At 46.8% G+C, this 20,792-nt stretch overlaps 1 long non-coding RNA gene across 1 annotated transcript; it reads left to right on the top strand.

The window, feature by feature from the left end:
* Window positions 1–684: 684 nt before the first annotated feature.
* Window positions 685–10,760, top strand: LOC127029516 (uncharacterized). Its single transcript, XR_007768205.1, has 3 exons — window positions 685–826; window positions 3,105–3,248; window positions 10,172–10,760. It is a non-coding gene; the product is annotated as an uncharacterized LOC127029516 (long non-coding RNA).
* Window positions 10,761–20,792: the final 10,032 nt, after the last annotated feature.

Here is a 20,792-nt window from a genome sequence, read left to right on the forward strand (position 1 = left end):
AACTTTGTCCTTTAGAAACTCAAGTATCTTCAGGCACCGCACCCACCCCTTAATCTCCCTGACAATTTAGTTTCTGTCTTTCTCATCTCATTTTGCTTCACCGTCTCTCCTAACACCCCCCCATCCATCCGTCTCTCTTGTTGCTAGGTGAAAAACTCAGAGCAGCAGCCATGGAAGCTGACTCACGGCCCATACATGGGAAATGGAGACACTAAGTATTGCCTAGTGCCCAAAGTGAGCTGCTGTCAAGCCCTGACTGCCCTGATGGGCTGTAATTGCCCTGAGCAGCCTCACCTGGGACCCCCACCCATGCACCCACTCTGCTCCTTGGCCTGGGACCGCTATATAGCCTCAGCCTTGCTCTGTGCCTGAGCTGTGTAGTGAGCAGGTCTGCTCTCAGCTTTATTGAATCTGGTTGGGCTTCCTGGACTGATCCTTGGCCTTGATTTGTGGTTGTTGGATGATTGCTGTACTGGCCTTGCTTAGGTGCTGTGGGGCTGTGCCTGTGTTGGTGACAGTATGGTCCTGCAGTCCCCATCTTCTCTCTCTTTTCCTTGTGGAGCAGCCTGCCCCTTCTGCTCCCTGAGAACCTGAAGGAGAGTAGAGGTCTTGGGAGATGCTTGGGTCTTGTCTTAGGAACCTCCCCAAAATGCTGCACTTTTCTTTTCTTCATCACAGGTACTTTTCAAGGCATTATTGGAAGCAGCACTCCTACTTCTTTGGCTTTTCTTAATCCAGTGCAAGAATGTTCATGTACCGAAATGGCTGCTTAGCTTCCTGGAGACCAAAAACTCAGTATAGCTATGAGCATCCTACTAATTTTCTGGTAAGCTTGATGTTCTTGCTAATTCTAGATTGCTGTCCTTTTATGCTAGTGACCTGAAAACTTTATGTAGCAACATGGATGATATTCCACCACGTTTCTCCCACAACAGGGTGGTGCAAGGCATCTCACTCACCCTTTGACAGTGAGTACAAGGGAGCATGAAGAGATGGGAGTCGGGACACTGTGATGCTGAATGTTTCCAGAAGAAATATGCAAGGCAGAGTATGGGGGAATCATAGCCAGTAAAAATGGAATTTAAAACTCTCTTCAGATTTTTCTTGGTTTACTTTAGAGTTGAAAGTATGCAGCGACTTATAGTATCCATGGTGATCTTCATTCACATTGTTAAAGAAGACCTGATCACCAATTAGGCTAGCATGGCAGTTTTTCTCCTTGGTACATAATGGCAAGCATTTAGGGTGCTGGATCTGTCCAGGATTTACATACCTCTAGAAGGCTGGTGTGACAACTAACCACCAGCTCTGGAGCTGTCAGCCTGGCTTATAGACGTTATTGGAGAGGATGCAGGGGCGTATAGCTCTCCATTATTGCTTTCCACTCCTGCTTCTGATCTCATCCAAGTACTAAGGGTACTTCAAATTCATATTCTTAAATCTTCCTAGAGTGCAGGACCAAAGGCTTGATTTGGAGGCAGGTTAATTTGGCAGAATAATTGCTCTTCTCAGGATCACGAGAGGAGAAACTAATTTATATATGTAATTTTGGGGCTTTGTCATGACTACTCATTGCACAAGACAGGAGCTCATTACTTGCTGTTGAAGCAGCCTGGGCAGAACTTGGAGGGATTTGCACCAGGATCAAAGAATAGACTGCTTTAGAGTCTTGCCCCACTCTGGGAAGAGCAGTGCTGAAGTGGCTAGAGTATATCGGCTCACACTGCATAGTGGCTGGGATAGAGTGCTGAGAGTAAGACCAAAGAGCAGATTCACTGAGGGAGGGAAGGGCAGTTCACTATCAGCATAGTGTAGACATCTTCACTTAGGTGTGTTGCATTGTATGCTCTCTTCTTTCCCATGTGTAGTTCTCTTATTGGGGTCCATGGGGGGTCCCATACCTTGACTACAGCTTCTGAAATGGACCAGACCTTGAGTGTTGGTCAGCTGTGTAGATGAGGGCAGGATCTGTTCCTTGGTATGAAAAGGGACTTCAGTTAGGCTCTTCCATGAGGTCCAGTATTGTGATGTATTCACATTTTACATCAATAAAATGAAGTCTCTGTTCTTTCTCTTACTTATGTGTATAGCGTGCTGTATGAAATGGTAGATATTTCTAATGTTTCAATAGCTTTTTATTAAAAGAAAATGGAAATGGAAACCACATTTCTTAAATGAATTTTATCTCTATGGCTGTTCCAGCGATTCAGATCTGTGTCAGTGCCAGTTTATTGCAGTCTATTTTCTCCTCGGTGAGCATCTGCTTAACAGTTCAGTGCAGATACAGATAGATAGGAACATTCTAGCATGCACCTAACTCCACCCTGGGGCATGGCAGAAGTTACTTGGGGTACTAATTCATCTTTTTTAAAGCAAAAAGATTTTGGTCAAGCAAGATGTTTTGTCCACTGAACAGGTTAAAATTATCTCGGAATAACAGAAAATGAGGATTGTGCTCTCCCTCCCCCTGTTATTTCCCTTAACTTATTTTTTGCTAGCAGTAGTATTTAGAACAAGTTGTTGCATAAATTTTGTATTAATCTTTGTATGCTTTACCCTGGTCTACATACATATCATAGGTCTTGTGTTGTAATGTAACCTAACTGCTATGACCTATTATGACAAGTTGCAGAGCAATAAGCCATGAAGCTCCCCCTACTCATGTTTTTCCCCTTCCTCTTTCTCACCATTGACTACAGGATTAAATTATTTTTTAAGGTTTATTCACTCTCAGATCAAGAAATGGATCTTAGTATCAGGTGGAAAATAAGTACAAGATTGAAAGCAAAGTGCTCTTGTCTGTGTTTATGGAATTGTTTAAGAAATACCACTTTGGTTAAGCAGAGCATGGAAACAGATATAATTATCCATGCTATCTAGACTGGAAAGAGTACTGCGAGGGAGGAGGAGGATGGCTTCCTGCTCCAGTAAAGGCAGGGCGGTTTCCCACAGTGGAAGAGCTGTCCTTGCTGCTGAGCAGTGCCCAGTCAGCCATAGACTCGTGGTGCAAAATGAGGCCAAGGTTCTTTAAACAATAAAGCACAAAATAAGACTCCTGTGTTCTTACCTTTATGCTCCTTAAAGAAATGTTCTTCTGTCAACAGGCTTTGTCTGGGCAGTGCTCCTGGAAGGGAAGGATCTGGTTGTAAGGGTCCTGCTGCAGGATTGGGATGCCAACCGAAGGGACCTCCTAGGTCGCTGGGCTCAGTCCCCCACTCTGACAGGCCCTACCTAATACAGGTACACAGGTAGGTACTTGCTGACAGCCATGCTGTTTCTGGCATGCATATGCATAACTATACTTACCTATAGGGGTGCTTGCAGAGCTGGAGCTTGTGTACTTGGTGGGGAAACAGGGATGTGTCCAGAGCAAATGGACCCATTTGCTGTCAAACAAACAAGAATTGTTTTGCCAAATGAGTTGTTCAGACTTTCAACTGGAAAAATATATGATGAATTATACTGTCTCCCCAACATGTGCTTCAGATAGAAGACTTCAAAGTAATTTTCAGGATTCCTACCGCTGTGTCACGATCTCAGCTCAATGAAGGGAGCTGGCCGTTCTCTCCCAGGAGAGATCGCTTCAGCAACACAGCATTGTACTTGCCAGCAGAAGGTCTGGCTACTGGAGCTGCATGATGAGGCAGGGGAATATCACATGGGTGACTTTGGGTCTGTTCTTGGCAGCACTAAGGGCAGCCAGGCCAAGGTTTTCTGCTGTACCTTGTTTTTTTTTTTTCCCCTAAGCCTTATCTTACTTTGTAGCTTTTGCTCCTGATGCTTGTCACAGCAGTGAGAAGCAGGAGGAAGTTTATTCAGGTTTCAGAGCTCCCCATCCTTCAGCCTCAGTCAGCTGTGTCTCTTCCTGTCAGACAAGTGAGATACCTGTGCCACTGCCCTGGTGCTGGTGCAGTCCCGACCTTGGGAGGTCCTTTGAGGTCACCCTCCTCTCGCTTCTGATGGAGCATTGCCTTAGCATTGCCCACACTGCTGGCTGCTGCTTCAGGCACACAAGAGTCTTGGAAAGGCTGCCACCCGCTTCTGTGCCAAAGGTGTGGTAAAACTGTCTGCAAGAGTGATGAGGCTAGAAATCCCTCTGGAGAGGGGAAGAGGTGATGGTGAGGATGAAGTAGGTTCCCCACAGCAGAGGAGGAGCCCTCAGGGCATGTCTTTTGGGCACAGGGATCCCTCTGGGAGTCAGTGGCTGGTTCTCCTAGGTGTGCTACAAGAAGCTTTGAGGAGAGAATGTAGTTTCACCTTGCAAAGCCTTTAGATAGCACTAACCCCACACTGACTTGTAGTGGGAGACTGGTGCAGGGAGAGGCTCCCACAGGAGGTGTGTGGAAACCCAGCCTCTGAGCATCTCTGGCTGAGACTCCTGCTCCCTTACAGCGAGAAAAGTCTTTTAGCTCCTTACATCCCTGTGACCTTGGTTTGGCATGGAATGAATACAAAGCGAGGAGCAGCTTAGTGCTCAGAAGTGTAGCTAGCTAACTATGACTGTCTTAGAATGCCCTTCTGCAAGATCTACAGATTGCAAGGCAGGAATGGGGGTGGGGGGAGAGGATTTAGTCAGCTGATGAGCCTGGCTTCTCTGTCTCTTTTAAGAAAGCGGATTTATTGGTATTAAACATGTCTCTCTTAATGTGGGTGATTTAAAATGGAAATTGCCTTTGAAAGGGGATTTCCTATTAACTAGCTGGGAAGGAAAAATAGGATAATACCATCATCCCTATACAGGGCCCATAGCTGAGATGCTGGAACAGAATGATCTGGTTAACTGCTGCTGCTTCAGAAATTATAGCTTCTCTGTAAGAGGGAGCCTTGCTCAAATTCCTCTGTGAGGAATGGTTGTATAGATGCTTCCATAAAGTTATTTTTATGGAAAAAGCAGCAATCTTACTGGGTCCTTTGGGGTTCAGGTAAAAGCCCACTAAAGATGAATTCTGAGGGCAGGATCAGGAGTGTGCCCAGCTCCTCCATGTATTATATTTGAGGCCAGATATATTTGAGACAGACACTAGAAGACCGGACTGAGGATTCACATTTGTTACCATGCAGTTAATGCCAATCAAAACTTGGATTACTTAATGATTTTAATAAGAAAAAGAAAGTCTTGTCTATACCCAAATTTGCACTAGTTTAATCCAGGTTGGCCCAGTTATCAATTTAATTAAGTCTATGCAGCCCCTTTATGTGGAAGAATTGATTTACTTAATCTGAACTCTTTCAGTCCACTTCCGTTAAAATGAGTCTGTACAAGGGGATGTCTGTACAGCCAATGGAGGTGGATATACATAAGCTAGGTCTGGACAGACCAAATCCAGAATTCATATCAGCAGGCTACTGCACCTGGGCTGATCAATGCCAGGGCAATGCCACATTAGCATCATTATATGTCACAATTAGGATTTTTTTAATGTCAGTGTACTATATCATGGAGCAGTCTAGACATGCCCTGTTGAGCCTAGCACTCAATTTGGGTACCAAGGCCCTTCCCCAAGTCCCTCAGTCAGGACACAAGGCAACATGCATTGGAAAGAAGCGCCCCCTTGATTAGGTTGAAACACCTTTGCTTTCATTACTCATGTGTGTGGGTAAGGAATGGGTCTTTTTGCAACCTCATTTCCTCATTGCCCTCCCTGGTTGTGCAGATGCTGCTCAATGCTCATGACAGGGAGATCTTTGTCTTCCTAGTGGGGCCTGGGAGTTGGGCTATGTGTGATGTGACATGAAGTAAAACGTAAATAACTTCAAGAGAAGATGGTTCTGCCATGGCCTTCCTGCAAAGCTCCTTTTAAAACTGTGCCTGGTGGTCAGAGCTTGTGGCCTTGAACAAGACAGAGCCTTCCTCTAAGCCTTCAGTCCTTAGACAGTCAACTTGGAGCAAACCATGGGGGTGATCCCAGCCCCTAAAGGTGATACGCCTGGTAAAAACAGTGTGTCTAAAGAGTCCCTTAGCTATCTGGGCTGCCCTTGTACGCCACCCATACCAGACAGATGGTGCCAGCATGCGAGCCCCTGAGCTCAGTGTTCTCCTGGGGTGGTTTCTGAGATTGCCCAAGGCAGCCTGGGGAGCTGCTTTCTCAGGCTGTGCCGAGTACAGAGAGCACTCGGCTCACCCTGAGATCTCCACCTCCTCTGAGCTCAGCTGATTGCAGGCAGCAGGGCCAAGCCTTCAATTTCTCCCAAGTGCCATGAATGCCTTCTAAGAGTTTACTGCCTCCCACTTGTTCACGGTATTTGCTTAAAAACTCCAGGACAGTGAAGCACAGACAGGACCTTCTGTCTCCAGCTCTCTTGTATAGGAAACTAAGTGATGGCGAGACAAGGGATTTGGTGTTTGGGAGTCACTAGTGCTGGTCCCAGGAGGTGCTATGACTGCCTCCTTAAGAAAAGGAGAAGAGACAGATGGAAGAAAGAGCAGGAGCAAAGCTGCAGCAAATAGTTACTTGTGGGTCTTGCTGCTGTGTGTTTGTCTCCTGACGTCGTGGTTTACATCCCCTGGGGAGCTCATTCCAAAAATGCCCAAGAGAAACTGGGGTCTGCCTACCCTGTGGCTGGGGTGTCTGGTTGAATCACCCTCCTCTACAGGATGATCATGCCATTGCATCTGCTGAGGGTCTGCAAGGAGCAGGTGTCTTTCCAAAGGCAGATAAAAACATTTTGCTTCTTTTTGAAAGATTGGGGTGAGGCTGGAGGAAATATTCTGTGTATTGCAACAGCCATGTTGAGGGGAAGGAAAACATGAGGCAGGTGGTCGGCGCTTGGATCATTTGTCTTGGTCTGATGTGGGGGAGCTGACCCTTGGTGTGTAGCGTGATTATGGGAAGGGCAGAGAGATGGGGCTAGGCTAAGAGTAGTGCTAAGCCTCTTACTCAGGTCTCAGCCCTGGCTCTGGAGATACAGGAGGGCAGCCTGTGGCAGCTGTCAGGATGTGGAGAGGCCGGGGAGTGAATGGGGGATAGGTGGAGGTAGGGGTGGGCATGTAAGTGTAAGGCCTGTGTTGCAGATATGGCTGCTATCCCAAGTTGCCCTCATTGGTATTTTGCATGCATGCAGACCAGGCTGGTCAGCGTGCCATCTGGAGATGGGACAGCTCTGTGTGGATGATGTGGAGCAGTGTCCTGACCACCTGCAGTGTGTGACCACCAAGGCTAGAGGGAAAAGACAAGGGGTAAGACAGAAGACTGGTGATCCATGCAAGACAAGGAAGTGCTTGGTGCCTGTATGAAGGCCATTCCTGGTTGGACTTCCTTGGCCTCTGTGCTTGTGTGCACTGTGAGTATGTGTTGACTAGTTGTGGGCATATTGGCTGCTTGGCAATGGCATGAGTGCCTTGGCTGGTGCTCTTGGTCGATGAGGGAAGAAAAGAGGACAGACCTGAGTAGATCCTAGCTATGGCTGGATGGAAGAGCTGCTGAGAGACAAAATGGTGGCAGGCCCACCGGCTTTTGAGTTGATCTGCGATGAGTTGCTGCGATCTGCCGTGGTTGGTTGCTTGGAGGATTTGTGTTGCTTGGCAACCCTGTTGTCACGGTTCAGCTGGCGATATCCGAGGAGGGGGCACTTTGGAGGACACTGCTACTGGGAGGGAAAGGGGGAGCTAGGGCAGGAGGGTAAGTACAATAACCACAGTGGTCCACACTGGTTGTGCTTTGCTCAGGGCTGTGTGGTGGAGCAATGGCTCTGTGTGTAGTCCCTCATGAGTTTGGTGGGGATAGGGAGCTGGTGAGCATCTTGATGTTGTACAGGGATGTAGGCAGAGCAGTTGACGAGGAGGCTGGGCACCCTGTCTTGATACTGACCGGGGTTTTGAAGAGATATATGGGGTGTGAGGTCGTGGGGACCCTGGAGCATGCCTCCCCATAACCTTGTGAAGGCATGCTAGTAAACATGGGGGCTGTAGTCTGTCCAGCCAACATGGGCTTTCTCAGAAATTCAGGCTCAAAGACTCTGCAGAGTGTACTTCTATACTTCTGCAGAAATTGACTGAGGACAGGAAAGCAATGGGACAGGTTGCCCAGAGAGGCTGTGCAGTCTCCATCCTTGGATATTTTCAAGACCCAATTGGTTAAAGCCCTGAGTGACCTGATCTGATCTCACAGCTGACCATGTTTTGAGCAGGAGGTTGGACTAGAGCCTCCTGAGGTCCCTCCCAACCTGAATTATCCTATGACCCCATGACTTCCTGACGGTGAGGAGTGGCTGCCGTTCCTCTGTCACTGTGCTGTAAGACGCCCACAGAACCAAGCACTTCAGGCCAATACAGCACCTCTGCAGTTTCCAACCCTTGCGGCCATCAAGAGAAGTTTGAAAACAAAAATGTCACAGATGCAATGACAGTCAGATATGCAGTAATAGTGAAGCCAATTGTTCCTATTCACCCCCTCAAAGGAGATTATACTCCTTTCATTGCAGCACAATGAGACACCAAGCAGTTCTGACCTCTGTCAGACTTCAAAAGAAAGAACAGATTTTTAAGGAGCCAGTCCTTTCTGATGAAAACTCTGAAATTGGTCTTTTGAGCAGTAACTCCAGGGGACATTTATCACCTGTACATATGCTAGATGTTTGCAATCATAGAGCTTGAGGCCTACTGTTATTACCTGAGATTGTGTGATTAGTTATTTCAGTTCTATTCAGCTGAGCTACGGCTGCTGGTAGCTGCACAGAAGAGCAATGCAGATCCTGGTGACAGTTCGGGGGGGATGGGGCTGTCACCAGCCTGGTATTGCTGTTCTGTGGACCGGGAAGTTAGCTGGCATCAGTGGTCTTGCCATGCTGTTTCCACTAAGCAAAGAAACTGTCTGTACAGCTGTACAACAACAACCATATATCTTTTGTGTGAGCCCATTTATTTACAGCTGGTGTACCTGAAGACTTGTTTCCCGGAGTACTGTAGAAGCAGATGATAATAGCCAGGTTCCTTGCTCACAATTTCCATGGCTGCCTTACCAGTCAGCCCTGAAGCCAGGAGATACCTAACTCTGCTCTGTGTCAGCGTCGTGTTCAAGTGCACCAGTGCCTCTCAGAAAAGCTGTCCTTTCAGAGCACTGGGTTGCAAAGTGGTGGTAGCATGTGTAGCAGAGACCTGCTCAACAACAGCCTGCTTCCAGCTCCTGGTGACTGGTACGGTCCACTTAGGTCTAGTGCCCTGTACCAAATATGGCCATTTCAGATGTGGATTCCTGCAGTCACTTGCACAATCGTCCTCTTTCTTTGGAGATTTATGTGTTTGGATCAATGATAGTTGAAGCCAGACTTTCTATGCGACAGTTATGGTCCTTTAGTCTTTCATTAGTATGCTCAGAGAGGAAAAATACTCAGTTTGCATTTTTGGGGGATAAAGTTTGAGGGAGACAGTGGGAATCACCTGAGGAACAGAGAAGAGCTTGAACTCATCTGCTAACTTTGCATTGCCTGGATGCCTCAACCTGGGCCTTGTATGACCCCCATCTTCTATTGCGTAGACCCATTGCAGGCAATGTTGGATGTGTGTTGGATGCCTGCATCTTCAGAAGTTGTCTTTGTGATCATGGCCGGGTCAGGCTTTTTTCTGCCTGTGGACAGGAACTTTTGTAGTACACTACCACCAACCTGTATTCCAAATGATGCAGCTTACCTTCTTACATCTTTTTCCGAACATGCCTGGCTATTACAGATGTTGCACTAGGCCTTCAGCTTCTGCTGAACTGTCATAATGTGCATGTTCAGACAGTTACCTGTAACAGCATCCCAAGGTTTGCTGACATTTCTGTAGCCTGTTCTGGATAACACAAGACAGCGAGGCCAACAAGGAGCCATTCCATCAACACTGGATTTGCTGGAGTCAAATCTGCCTTTGCTCAGCCCAACAGAGCCACTAGCATTGGGTGACTCTTGGTAGGTAAAGGCCCCTCTTGATTATATATGTCCATGGCAGAAAGCAAGGTAATAACGTAATTCACAGCTGTAATTGACAATTCATGGCTTTGCCAAATAACTGCTACCTCCCACCATTCTCATTACCCTCTCCCAGCATCTCTCTTCCTCTCTCTGCGTCCCCCTGAGGTGCCACAAGGAACAATATAACTGAGACACAGACCTCCTCTGATGGTTCTGAAGACAAAAATATGTGGGAAAAGTGGCATTATGATATCCCTTTTTCCCTGTGCTTTTCCTTCATTAGGTCATGGACTGTCCCTTGTGCCATCTGTGCTATTGAGACAGTGTCCTCTGCAGAGGCTGTGCTCCAACAACAAAGCTGTTAGCTGGCAAAGGCAAGAAGATGGGGGCCTCTGAAGTTGAGTCGTGCGAGAGACACAGATCAGTTCACAAGAAAAGATGTACAATTCCTTCAGGTAGCATGAAGACACATGGCCATCCTTGACCTAGAATAAGGACATGACGAGCAAGGACACAACAGCCTGCAGGCTTCTCTTTGTCAGCATGAGAAAGCCTGGTAGCATGGCAAGCCCAGAGTACTGACTCCTGACCGACATAGGGGCTGGAGCAGAGATGCCCAGCTGCTCTTTTGCCAGGGGAACAAGCCACAGCTCCACAGGAGCTTTATGTACTTGCATCTAAAGGGCACAACAAAGGACAAATGGCCTTGTCGTAAAACCAAACAACACAACAGCATAAATACAGGGGAATGGCATGAAAAGAGCACAGAATATGATCACAGATTTCCCCCTTTGCAGGCAAACATGTTTACAAGGGCCAGAGGAAGCCAAAATTTTCACTGTGAGCCACTTTGGGCTGTCCTTCCAAATAAATGTTGCCTTGTTCTAATGCCTGGCCTCCGTCCTTGGACTGGGAAAGTTGCCAGAGTGTGGTCAAAACTCTAGGTGGACATTTTCTAAAGATGATGAGGGGAGAGGGACAGAACAGTGTGTGCTTTTCTGAATTCAGTGCTTGGTAAGGGATGAGGAAAAGGCATACCCCGTGCATGGGAAGGGTTCATACTTTCTATTTTCCCACTTCCAGGCCATAGAAACACAATCAGTACTTGGGTCCTGGCAGTAACACGTGGGGGAGATGGCAAACTTGCAGGCTTGCTGGAGGATGGAGGCTGGTCAGCTGAAGCCAGACCTTGCTCTGTTGAGTTCATAATTACTGTGGAGGTGAAAGAGAACTCATATCTGAGTAAGGCCTGGTCTTGGGATCATGTTTACAGCTGATGTATGGCAAAAAAAATAGCCAGACCATGAGGCAGTCTGTGGGTAGTACATGCGATCAAGATGCTGAGGCTTGAGTTTGGGTCAGACCTAACATGAGAGCAATAATGGGCTGCTGGGCTTCAAAGCCGTTGAGGTAAATGTCCTCCATTTCAATTTGATGGTAGATTAAAAGAGGCAGCTGAGGTGTACCAGAGGTATTTTGCTTATTACCTCTTCCTAGATGTCTAAGTAAGGGGATGTCTAAGTAAAGGAGAGAAGAAGGTGGCAGTTTTCTTTAGAATATAGAACAATCTGACAGAAATCTTAATGCTTCTTCCAGCTAGAGGGCTGAACTATTGAGTCAGCTGGCTCACTTGGAAACAGCTCAGGCAAAGAAAATCTATCTCCATCTGCATAAAGTAATTTGCCAAGGGTAGGTATCTTTTTTCAGGGAAGGTGTGGTGGTGATGGGGCAGCATGATAACCTCAGTTACTGGGGGTAGATATTCTCTCCCCACTCTGTGAATATTCAGGTTTAGCACATGCTTTTCCACCTTTTCAATTAATGAGACTACTAAATAAATGGGCACAGGAGCAGGTGATCCTGATCCTGCTGGCTCTCAACTGACCATGGACACAGTGGTTTTCAGGGCTACTTTTAAGCTCATTAACATCTCTCTTCTGTTTGCCCCTGGGCAAGGAGCTATCTCGAGGACCACAGCTGCATGCTAACTGAGATAATTTTTCACTTTAGAATGTGTCTACAGAAAACATTTGTCTTAAATTAGATGGTCAATACAAATGTACAATAAATGCTGGAGTGAGCACCTAACCCAAACCCTGTGGGAACATCCCCAGCTCACAGGCTCTTAGCTCGCTGGTGAAATCATTCTTACTTCTGTTTCAAAGAATGCTTTCAGAGACACATCTCTGTGTTAGAAAAGTGATCCGCTTTTCTAACGTCATGCAGCTCCTTGTTCAGAATCCTTGTCAGTGCAAATAATATTTTCCTTCACTACCATTTCTCCCCCCGCACCCGCTCAGTGAGTTATTTGCAATACCATCTGCTTCACCTGAAGGAGGAATGAGAGGAACAGAGAGAGACTCAGTGCTGTTATCGACCCCGAACTTTTCTGAAAAAAGCTGGGTCTGTTAGGAGGTCGTGAGCGATGGGGATTGTCAGAAGTGCTGCGCCGGCAGGGAGCCCAGCTGGTGACACTAACCAGTGCCTCCGCTTTGCCACGTTGCCATTAAAGTGAATTCACTTGCTGGATATGCCCTACTCCATATGTACGTGTGTGTATTAAATGGTATCAAAAGTTCTGACTGAGCTTGCAGGTGAAGGAGGACATGGGAGGTGGGTGGGATTTCATCTTTGCTTTGCATACATCGTTTCCCTGTGTTAAGGACTGAAAGGAATCCATGGAGAAAAGGTATGAGCCATGTGTTTGGGAGGAAAAAGTAGTGATGCTTTGGTGGCAGTATTTTTAGGTCATAAGGTGTTTAAACAAAAAATACATTCTTTGGGAGAAAACCAAATATTTGTGTACACTGCTGCTGCCAGGTTTTGCCTCAGTGGTGACGTGTATTTTTAAAAGGGAAGGATTTATTTTTTTACCCGCAGTAACTTAATGTTCTGAGTGAGTTTATAATAGCACTGATTAACTGGTAGCATTTAGTTTGAGTGAAATATCAGCTCTGATGTCTGTACTCCTCTTTGCTCCAGACACTTTTATCAGTCTCAGAGCTATTTAACTTTACTTATTCCTTCCACAGGAGGTGGTTCATGTTGTAGCAATGTCCCATTGAACAAGCATTAAGGATTTGAGGCTGCGTAAGTGAAGGTGAGGTATTCTGGGTAGCCTGAACAAATCTGTGAAATACCAAGTGAAAAGCTGGATATGTCCCACTGCTTCATCTAGATGCTATTTGAATGGAGTAGGGCTTGCCTGCTACTTAACTAGCATGTAGGCCTTCCATGTAAGAAAAATAAATGTGCTTATTTGTGGTAGCACCAATACTGTAGTGCTTTGACCTGACTATAACATACAGAGCAAAGAAGTGGCATGTTATTAACTATTCTATTATCTACAACAAAGCAAGATAAAAAGTGAAAAGCAGGGAGTTTAAGTGACTGAATCTTATTGCCCTATATTTTTGTAGTGCACAGTTTCCCTGTTAATACTGGGAGCCGGGAAGCTAAGTTTCTTGGAATGTGACTAGCTGAGCTTTCGCCTTTATGTGGATATTGTGTTAAAGACGAGACTGGCTAGGTAGAGCTGTGGTATCCGATCCCTGAGGGTGCGTGCAGCAGCTCTCAGTAGCATGAGCAGTAAACTAGATAATTGGTGTGTTGGTTCTCATCCAATAATAATTTATTTCCTGGGAGCAACTTCAAAGCTTAATCCTAGAATTAAATCCCCTATTCCTCCTTGGGATTTTAATTTAGTTTTGAATGCTCTGATGGATCCTCTGCTAGAACATTGAAGACGGCTTTCAGACATAAGGGCGATTTTCCTGACTGCTGTATGCCCTGTATGGAGAATAGGTGAATGCAGGCACTTTCTTGAAGAGACTCTTTTTTAGCTTTTTGTCACGATAAGCTGGCAAAAGCTACACCTTATCTCTTACTGAAAGTGGTTTTCCAGTTTCCTTTAAACCATGAAGGCGATCTGCCTAATCCATTTTGCAGCTCCTCCAGTAAAGAGAAGAAAGAGTGTCATCACTTAAATCTGGAGAGAACCAATAAGGTTTTCATCAAGCAGAAAGTTGATTTTAGAAAAAAACCCGATAATCTGTTTGTCTCATTAGGGTTGGAACAGGATGGAGATGACTGTCTGGAGGGCTATGGTTTCCCACTCATTCAAGTGTGTCAGGAAACCATGCCTCGTTAAGACCAGAGAGGTGGGACAAAATCTCCAGCCACTGGAATGATCTTTGTACCCCAGAGGTGGAGGAGAAAGGCTTCTTTCTCAGAGTGGTTCAAGGCAGTGCTTCAACCTTTCCTTCATGCTTCTGAATGGCACGTGAAAAGGGATGGCATATATGGCTAATGTTTGTACCGTGCTTTGATGATACACAATACAGCGTCTGATGATAATTACTATTTATTATTAGATGCAGTGGCTTTTGACAGATAGGTTCTTCAGTCTGGGTGTGCTATAGGTAGAGGAGCCGTCTATCATCTTAAAAAAGCGACAGTGTCAGTTGGAAATCTTGTCTGTTGAACTTGCTTTTGCAGTTTAAAAATAACGCATTTCCATTTGAAAGAAAGAACACAGTTTCTTAGTTTAATGTGTATGTATTTCATATATAAATGACCATCCAGGAAAACCAATTTCAGTGAGCCTGACGTTCCATACTCAAAAGAATAAAACAAGTCTATAAAGACACAGAGAAAGCTATTTCTCCTTTAATCTACTTCACACTTTTTTTCATTCTGCATGACAAAAAACCAGTCCATTAGTTGTTTAGGATTTCTGGGGACAGACTGACCATGGCAGAGACAGTAGAGGATGCTGCAATTATTGCGATGTAAAATGATGAGAGCTCAGCTAAGTGTCCTGGTATGACAGCTGAGGGAACACGTATATCACTTCAAAGCAAATACAACAGTGCTCACGATTCTCTTCTGCAGGGCTGCTGGCAGGATGAGTGTCCTCCAAGACAGCAAACAAAGCGGGTGGTCTCCTTGTGCCCAGGTGTCTTTGCAAGAGACTGACTAGAACCTCCCCCAGTGGCTTCTGGCTCAGTCCGGCTCTAGCATCCTGAGTCATGTGCAAAAGAAAGGATAAAACGTTTCATGCCAAAATTCAGCTGAGTCCTTCAGCCAGGTGGTTGTGACACTGTCAGGTTTGTGTGCTTGTTTCTCTGTTTGCTTTCCCTTTAGTTATCTGATAAAATTTCTTCATGCTGTTCTTTATGCAGCATGACGTGGCGTCCTTGCTTGCGGACTTGTATGGCCAATGTTATGGTGATCTTCCAAAAATGTCATAGGCCTAGTACCTGAACACCAGGACTTCCCACAGTGTCTCAGACAGTGGGAAGATCTGGGACATGGGCATAGAGGTATTTGGCCACTTTATAATCAGATTGGCTGAGTGGAGCAGGGCACAGAGCATCGTATAAAAGCAGCTGGAGACTTGGTTACCGTGCTCGGCAGCCCATATGCAAACACCCAAAGGAATGCTATTATGAAAAACCTTTTTATGATGTGAATTATCCAGAGCAATCGATCCATTTCATTGATTATAGGGAATTGTTGCCAGTCTTTTCCCTTACCTGCAGATCTCATTTATCTGGGGACATACTGCACTGGAAGTGGGCTCTGATTTTATGAAGTCAGCAGGGCATTTTTACCATTTAACTAAGGGTTAAAAATACTGTAGGGCCTTCGGTCCCTGTCAGTGCTGGCAGGTGCTGTTCTGTGGTGGCAGAATGGCTCTCCTGCTCCGCATCCTCCCCACCACTGTCACTGCCACATCCAGCCCTGGTTGTTTTTGATATAAGAACTTTCATCCACATTCTTTTATCTTAGGCAGGACAAGAATAATATGGCCCTTAATTTATAGTAGGCATGGACACATTTAAAATAAATCCCTCAATTTGTCTTACAAATAACATTTAAGTGTTTTTGAATTGAAGAGATGTTTGAAAAACCAATTTCCCGTCAGAGATGCTATTTGTTTCATTTTATGCAGTTCATTCATCTTAGTTGATTGGAGAAAAAATAAAAGCCAACCCAAGCTAGTGAGAGTAAACCCTGTCATAGTACTATGCTGCTGGAGATTTTGTAAGAATTTTTATTTGGAACCTACCTCCACACCCATTATTTACAATAAATATTACATCTTCATGTAAAAGTAATTTGAGTGTTAGATGCTGTGCAGAATCTCGAGAAGAAGATAATTCTGAAGCAACCAGCATTTTTTTGTGCCCATTTTCAAACTTGTAATTGAGCCCAATTTCTTTGGTCAGGGGAAATGGACCACCTGTCTCTGAAAAAGGACACTTGGGCCCCTAATCACTATAGGGAACTTGACCCTTATGATTTAAGAGAGAATTATAAATATACATATGTATAATGTTTATATAAGATGTACATATACATCTATTAAGTAGAAAGGCAACTAGCCTTATTCTTAAAAGCAAGCAATAACACAGGCTGCCATGTACCATGTCACCGTGGAGCTGTGTAGCTTTAGAAAGAAAACTTGCGGTTGATGAATTCCTTTGTCTTAAGGTCACAGAGAATGATAATCTTAAATATTGCTGGCTTGCTTAAAATAATTGCAGCTGTTCTCTTCTGATTGATAGGCCCCTTTTCAGAAATTGTTCCTGATACTTCCTAAGCCTCCATTTTGTGTTTCTAAGTAATATGCTGGATGAAAACCATTCCCTCTCTTTTTTGTCAAGCTCCTTCTCCACTTGTTTAATCCAGAAGAATGCAGGAGGACCTGCACAGTCCTAGTTTATCCCTTCTTGCCATACAGAAAGGAAAAACATCCCTTGGCCAAATCCTGTCTGCTATTCTTGTATCACTGTTATCAGTGAAAGGAATGGGAAAGTCAAATGACTAATCTCTTCAGCTATTAGCAACTTCTGTATGTAAGTATCACTCTACATTTCTTTCCTCCAACTGTTCTGAGATAATTTCAGATTACTTCAGGCTTTGGCTAATACGTCTTCCATTTTTACTGAAATTAGAATGAAAAAGATCATAGTCACTTTTTTTAAGCATGCCTAAAAATGTTAGGAAAATCTTTCTAACAGAACAGACCTTACCAGCACCCTCAGGAAGATCCTGGCTGTCGAAATTAAAATCTTGGTGTCTGCTTTTGGCAAGTAGCTCAAGCACAGATTGGTATTGCTTGTGGTCACTGCAGCTACATGAAAAATACCATTGTACACCCACTGTACATGGACAGAGAAATTCATTCAAGCTGCAGATGGCATATTGATACATGCATGCGATGCTACAGCCACATTGACATCCATAACCTCCCCTACAGACCAGCAAACCCTGTTTGAACCATGTGGATGGATTCTGAGGTAGAAACTGGCAGGACCTGGGAGTTGAGAGAGGGTCCAGAGCTGCTGTGGTGCTTTCAGGTGGCTTTCCTCCCTCAGGAACCTCGGCCATATCCATGTTTTGCCCTGCAGATACATACCTGCAACAAAGGGCCGGCACTGAGTGCTTGGCTGCTCGCTGGAACACAACTCTTCGGCATGTGGGATCCAGCCCTCCTTGCCTGTCTTTTGAGGGGTACCTTCCTCACCGCTCCTGGACACAGAGCATGCCTAGGTAGGTACAGGCTACTGTGTTTTCCTTGGAGAGTGCTTTCAGTGAGAGGGATGCAAAGGCTGGACGATGCAGCCCGCATCAGCACCGAAGCAGAGTACATGGTGTTGGGCCTGGGGTCTGATTTCCTGCAGGACAAGTGTAGCTGGCAGGGCAGCATGGGGAGAGCTTTCCTCATTGCTCTTGTTTCTAGGGGGTTACCAAGGCCTGGCTGAGCCCTTCCAAATCTCCTGCCAAGACCCAGCCAGTGGCAGGGTGGGCGTTTGCGACCCTAGAGTGACTACATATCCTGAAGGGTGCACTTGGCATGTCCACTTGGAGGGGGTCTGCCTTGTTATCCTCTCCGGCTTGCCCTGGTTTGGGGCAGACTTCCCCTAGGGCTGCTTTGCAGTGCTGTGGCGGGCAGGTGGGTGTGCTCTGCTCTGCTCTGCTCAGGCCACCCAGAGCTAAACCCAGGCATGGGAGGGGACAAGGACGGATCCGTGACCACAGAGCGGATGGCACTGCAGGGGCGAGGCTGAGCGCACCCTGCGTGGCAAGGGTGCAGACACCCGCGGGCAGGGCGGTGCGGGCAGGGAGGAGTGTGCAAACGCACGTTGCTTTCTGTTCAGACTGATTTCACGTTCCTTAGCTTCCAGGGGGCTCTAAGAATAGCAATTAAAGCACCGGGCTTAATTGTGGAGTATCCAGTTTGGATATTAGCGTTATCTCCGCTCTCCTTTCTTTTCGTTCAGATCCAATTCCGCTGCCTGCCTGCTGGCTGGGCGCCTGTTCCTTTCTTCTTATTATTACTATTTTATGGTTATTGTTAATATTTTATTTTTTTTAAAGCATTCCTTCTCTCGGTCGCTTCCAACCACGCAGGTCGCGGTCCCGGTGGGCCGGACCCACGGAGCCCCGGGCGCTCCCCGCGGTGCTGCGCGGCTCGGCGCCCGGGCACGGACGGGCTCCCCCTTCGCCCCCGTCGGGCGTCGGAGGCTGAGACCTGCCCCCTCCGGCAGCGGGGAGGGGTTGATCTCCCGTTCCCTGCACGGTCTCTCCTCCTCCTCTCCCCCCGTTTTCACCATTGCTCACTGGCACAGCTCCCCCCCCGCCCCCCCGAGCCTTGATTCCCCCCCCCCCCCCCATTTTCCGCGTGTATATTTTATTATTATTAATCATTAAGCTGCTTTATTAGTTCACCTTCCCGTGCTTTCTCCACCTCCGGGAAGCATTCTCGAAGCTTTTATATTGCAGAGGATTTTTTTTTTAAATGTATTTTTAGGGTGATGCTCTGAACACTTCCCCCTCCCCGCCCCGTATCTCCTACCCTGGCAGTATCAGAGAAGAGGCTGAAGAAGTTGAGCATGTCTGAGGTGGATCAGCCTTGCAGAGAGAGGGGGGCAGTAGCTGCTCAGAGCAGCTCGAGTGCTTGAAGCAGGATTTGCTGGTATGTATGTGGGTCTGTATTTTATGACAGCTCTAAGTGTGAATTGTTTTTCGTGCGAGATGGGAGGGGAAAGGAAAAAATACCTGCCAGTTCATTAAATAAATGCCTGCATAGCTGTAAACCCTGTCCGTGTGTGCTGGAGGTGGTGGGGGGAGACCCCCAGCCATCAACCCACCCCTAGGAAGAAAAAAAAAAAAAGAGCCCAACCCAAACCCCAGAGACCCAAGGGTTGTGTTCCCGGGGGGGGGGGGCGCGTAGTGCAAACCGGCCACGTCGCAGGTGGAACAGCCCCCCCCGTGGCAGTGCGTGTGCGTGTGTGTGCCCCCGGCTGCGCGGAGCGCGCCCCACGCTGCCCGTTGAGGCGAGCGCGGCGGGCAGCGGTGCCGGCAGCACTGCAGAGGGGTGGGCACGGCCCTCGCCAGCCCTCCGGGGGCTGGGCCCGGGGGTGGGCGAAATGCTGTGCGTGCGTGGGGAGGGGGCCGCGGGGGGGAGGGGGGGGCTCGCTTTCTCTCCGCGATTCACATCGCGCCCGCTTTCCCGTCTCGTATGCATGCCTATCCCGGGAATGGTGTAGTCAGCCCGTATCTGAATTATTTATAGACTCGTGCCAGCTGTTTTTTTGTTTTTTTTTTTTTAATTTTTTTTTTTTTTTATTCCGCTTGTGTGCACTGTTGGGAAATGCGTTTTGCCTCCCTTTCTTCTCAATATATTAATGTCTTTGTTGGGGAGCGGTTTTTATCCCCTTCAGACCCCTCTAATACAAAATTGATGCTTATTTTTCCCTTCAGGAAGGGGACGCTTTGAGGATAATCATGCTTCACAGAAGAACGGCACCGACCTCCAGTTGCTTTAAACACAACCTCCTCCACTAGGGCTCCAGGAAAAAAAAAAAAAAAGAATAATTGTAAGAATAATCATTAAAAAGGCGAAAGGAATGCTTACTCTGGAACCTGCATTTGACGATCTTCACCACTTGCGCTGAATATCCTCTGAAGTGATTCTCTCCGGCTTTTGAATTTGCACCGCTTCAAGACGCAAGATTGCCACAAAGAATCCTCTATTTTTTTTACAGCCAAATAGGATTTTTTTTTTAACTCATTCCCCCACGTTTGCCCCCGACCCTTATTCTTCTTATGTGGATATGCAAGCAAGAAGAGGAGACTGGACATTCCCAACATGCTCTCTCCCTTGATCTGTCCGTCTAGAGGTTCTGCTTCTACAAACCAAGGTAGGGAAATTCCTGTTTCTGTGTTTTTGCTGGCAGCTCATTTTGGTACACGGGTTCGCCCAGGGAAGACCACTCACGGTAGAACAAAAGGTTTAGGGATGCTGCTCTTAGAAGCAGATACAGCAAAAAAAGAGGAGGAAACATTCACCAGACATGTTGATTCCCTCTTGGCTCATCAAATAGGACATGAAGAGAAGGCGAGAGGGATGCTTTGAGTTACATACCGCGTCGTGAATCGAGGGAAAGTCCCTTGTGATTTTTTTTTTTGGGGTGGGCAGGTGGGGTCGGGGGAGACACGGGAGGAGGAACACGGCTTTGGACAGGGGTGAAAATGAAGATTATTCCCATCCACCCATCCATCCATCCATCTATCTGCAAATTGCCTCTTTCTTTTCACTGGTCCAGCGGCTCCTTGTCATGCTTTGATGTGAAAATAGAGCTCATTAGGAATAACAGTACGTAGAAACCTGCTTGTTGCCGAGGAGGGTGGTGCATTACTTAAAAACCCACGCTGGCCTCTCGATCGTGAGCGGCCTAACGCGGGGGCCGGGGCCGGGGCCCCGGGGGGGGGGCCGGGGCCGCCCCTGGCACCGCGGCAGCAGCCCGCCCAGCTCCGGGGCGAGTGCGCCTGCTTGCGTGGAGGTGAAGGGCTATTTTAAGTCCAAGCACGTCAAGAGACTTAACCTGAAC

Source organism: Gymnogyps californianus, chromosome 1 (assembly GCF_018139145.2).
Source record: "Gymnogyps californianus isolate 813 chromosome 1, ASM1813914v2, whole genome shotgun sequence".
Taxonomy (NCBI): Eukaryota; Metazoa; Chordata; class Aves; order Accipitriformes; family Cathartidae; genus Gymnogyps; species Gymnogyps californianus.